Source organism: Sorex araneus, chromosome 6, assembly GCF_027595985.1.
Source record: "Sorex araneus isolate mSorAra2 chromosome 6, mSorAra2.pri, whole genome shotgun sequence".
Classification (NCBI taxonomy): Eukaryota; Metazoa; Chordata; class Mammalia; order Eulipotyphla; family Soricidae; genus Sorex; species Sorex araneus.
The window spans coordinates 116,654,726-116,658,845 of record NC_073307.1 but is presented as its reverse complement, the minus strand read 5'-3'; positions in this window follow the sequence as shown (position 1 = coordinate 116,658,845).

Here is a 4,120-nt window from a genome sequence, read left to right as displayed (position 1 = left end):
CTACGGGTTCAGCACCCCTCCCCTTCCCGCGGGACCCCACTCGACCGCACTGGGCTTGGTTGACACAGCTGCCCGTTTTCTGTTTGCCAAACCATGGAAGCGGCCGGTGTGTGCCCCGGCGCTACCCATGTGGCCCCACACCCCCCGCCCTACTTCGCTGAAGCACTTGACTGCTAACCCACCCAGTGGGGGCGAGGGAGGAGGCGGCACAGATTCTCAGAAAAAAAGCACCACAAGCCCAAATGACAGCTCTGGAACTTTCGCAGGAGCCCCTCGCACCTGACAGACGGGTGGGGTGAGCACTCACGCTTTCCTCTGGGAGAGCGTCCAGCACCCACGACCTGGACGCGCGCCATACACTGGGCTTGCGCCTCCACTCGCCCGACACTCCCGCAAACAGCTCCCCCGCACCAGACACGCCCTAGCCGGGTCTGAAAGCCTGTCCGCTGCGCCCCCACCCCAGCCCTCCAGCCCTCCTTGCCAGCTGTGAACGCAACTCCCCTCACTCTGCTTCTTCCAGCAGGCACGTTTTGAGTGCATAGGAGTGCACACTGGCCTCCAACACGCACACCACACGCTATACCTAGGGACTCGCCCTCTGCTTTCACCCCAAAGAAAGGCGACTTGGGGTGGGGGTGTTTGCGCTGCCTGAAGAAGTGAGTGCAGTGGTTTTGGGTTGGGATTGGGAGTAGTAGGATAGAAATGGGGGGAATCACTTGCTGTCTAGGCCCCTAACAAGCTTTCTCTCAACTACTGACTCTCTTTGCCTCCCCTTCTCACACCCCCTTCCCAGTTGGTTACCCCCTCCACCCAGACTTCTGCCCTCTATTCCTTCCTAACTTCAGGAAGGCACTCCCTGGGGTACCAGGTAAACAGAACCAAGAAACTCGGGGGATCCTGGTGACCAGTACTTATTGCTTCTATGGGTTAGATAGACGCTCTGTCTGTCTAAACCCTTCAGGACTGCATTTCTGCTGCAAGAACTCACTTGGAGGCCCAGCACCTGGACAGCAGAAACTTCATGTAACACCCTCCCCAAACCCTGACAAGGACCTGGGGCGACCCTTGAGGTTCAGCTGCTCTGGTAAGAAACTTGCACAGAGGCTGCAAGTGTCCCCCTCGGCCCCCATAACCCCTGGGGATGCTCTCAAGCACCTAAAAAAAAAAAAAAAAAGAAAGCTCCAGCCTGTGTGTAGACTGAAAGCAGAGAGTAGGATCGGAAGCCTATACCAGAAAGCTCTGCTCTCCAAAGAGAAAGTATCTCTGCATTCGAACAAACGTGCTGGTGTTTGGGTGCAACTGAGAAGGCCTTTGCCAGCGAGCCCTTCCTCCCAAAGCCCCCGAGAAGCCCAGGAGAGATTCCCGGCCAGGCCAAGGGGCAGCCAGTGGAAAGGTGTGGCAGGAGGTTCTATACCCAATGCCTCTGTCTTTTGCACAACCTCTTTCCGGAGTACTGCCTCTGTAACTGAGTGCGGGCAGAGCAGCTGCGGTCCCCACACTCTCCTCTGAGCTCTGGGGACATAGAGAAAAGGTTCAGTATGTGTGTCTGGTGCACACAGGACCAAACCGAGAGAAGGGAACTTCACTCCCCCTCCCCGCGCCCCAGGCTCCTTCTTTGGAGATTATCAGCAGTAGCTCCTTTGTGCCAGGGCCCCCTGAAGGAGTGCAAGAGTGGTGGGACTGAGATTCTGCTTTCCTAAGTGGTGCTGTTGGGGCGGAGGAGGGGTTGAATTCTTTGGGCTGAAGGCTTAGAAGGCTGGTGCCGGTGCAGAGACCCCGTTGGGTCACTAGGGCTTTTACATTATGTTGGGACTGACAAGGAACAAGCACTACTAGGGTCGCTTACAGCTCCTATGGTGGCAAGGGTTAGGGGAGGAGGGTCAGATTACAGGGGAGGCTGCGGGCAGCAAGGTAGAAGAAGGCTTTTCTGGGTCCTGGGAGTTGGAGGACCCCTTGAACTTTTAAGAAGAAAGACAGCACCTAGGGATGGATTTTAACAATGTATTATATCGGGTTCCAGGAGGAGTACCGGTGCTCCTGCCAGGACTTTTAGCTCTGGGCACTCCAAATTCTTTAACAATTACCTTCTGCAAGTCTTTGCCTAGGGTCTGGGGCATAGTAGGTGCCTGCAAATGTTCCACGTAAGGGATGAATGGATGGAGATTGCAAGGCTTCCGTGAGAGTCAGCAGTGAATTCACGCCAAGTTAAACTGAGCCATAGACACAATTTAGATCCATTAGTTGGGAAAGCAGACTTTTGATCCAAAAACACAAGTCTTTTTATTTAATAAAAGGAACCGGAATTCTGGAGATAATTTTCTGAAGTCTATGTAAGAGGAAGTACTGAGAGCATCTCTCTAAAAGTTCATTGGTTGAAAAATAAAACAAGGCCGTTCTTATACCATTCTTATACCATATTAGTGAATGAATGCAAGAAAAAGTCAATAAAATAATCTGTTTTCTAGCCTGACAAAATTACATTTTTATTTCCCTGGAACTGTTCTGGGCTTCAAGGCATTCCCAATCAAATTGAGTAGCATGAGAATTCACAGTGAATAGTTTCCCAGAAATATCTTCACTGTTAACTCAGCTCAAAAATAGCTTTTTCATACTATATCTTATGTAATTACGTTAATATTTTTAAATGATACTTAGAGAAACAGATTTCATGTACAAAAGCTTTAAAATGTACTTTTATTTACTTGTTCTAAGCTATCATTATATGGTAGGTATTCTTGAAACGGAACTCTCAAGTTACAGATTATTTTCACTTAGATTTTTGAAAGTAGTGTTCAATGATATTTCCAGCGTGATTTAGAATATTTCATTTTTCTCTTTTCATTTTTCTCTCCTTGGCAGGGGAGAATATAAGATTACCCCACCTCTCTCTCTTTCTCTCCCTTCTTCCCTCTCTCCCTCCCTCCCTCCTTCACTCCCTCCCTCTCTCTCCCTCCCTCACTCCCTCTCTTTATGCTTTCTCCTGTCCTCTCTTTCCCTCTCTCTTTTTCTCTACCTCCTTCTGTCTTTCTCTGCCTCTCTCTCTCCCCATAATTGTTTAAGTTTTGCTTGCTCTTCAAGCCTATGTTTTCTTGAACACATATCTCACTTGTCTCTATATCTCTTTGCTTGCTTGCTTACTTGATCTTTCAAACTCAGTGTTTTATTTGAACACATGTTCCATGTTCCTTTCCTTCTCTCCTCCACAAATCTTTCTAAGTAAGTGTTGTGCTTTTTTTTTTAAAAAAAAAAGAACTACCTAGCTTTACTAAAAAGAAATAAATAAATAAAGTTGAAAGAATATATGCCTCTGTGCCTTATTGTGGATTATTTTTTATTTATTTTATAAGTATTGTGGGAATAATAACATTTCCATGTCTTTCACTTTAGGAAGTTTTCTTGCTTTATTTCTTAATAATTTTCTTCTCTCATTTTTTCAGTTGAACTTTTTGGATTTTAATTCTGTATATCACATCTTTAATTTCTTAGAGCTCTTTTTAAAACTGCCTTACTGTTTACGGCTTTTTTTCTTTTTATTGATTGCAGCATCTTCTGGCTTGCTTCTGCTATTAAATATAGGCGATTTGCTTTTTTGCTCTTCATATTTGAGGCCATCCTTACATTACTGAATCCTTACGTGCACTCCTTACATACATCCTTACGTGCATCCTTACGTGCAGTGCATTCCTTACATGATGTTCACCATGACTGCTGGTTTATATTTAAGAGGGAGTAAACAAGTCCTAATGATAATATGGGGTTGCTGCATTGTCTCTTGATGAGGCTAATTATAGAACAATGTTCTGAGAAACAACCTCACAGTTTTATTGCTGGAACCCTCCATCTTCAATGGGCAGATCTTTTCAATTGCCTTAAAATTAGTTCTCGTGAGGGCTGGGCTAAAGTATATGCTGATAAGTGAGGAAGAAGTCTGAGAGTTTTACCATCTATCGTGGTAATTCTCCAACCCCCACAGGAACCTGGAAGGGTCTTCTAACTATATAGGATTTTATTTTATTTTATTTTATTTTTTACTTTTGGGGTCACACCCGGTGGTGCACAGGGGTTGCTCTTGGCTCTGTGCTCAGGAATTATTCCTGGCAGTGCTCAGGGGACCATATGG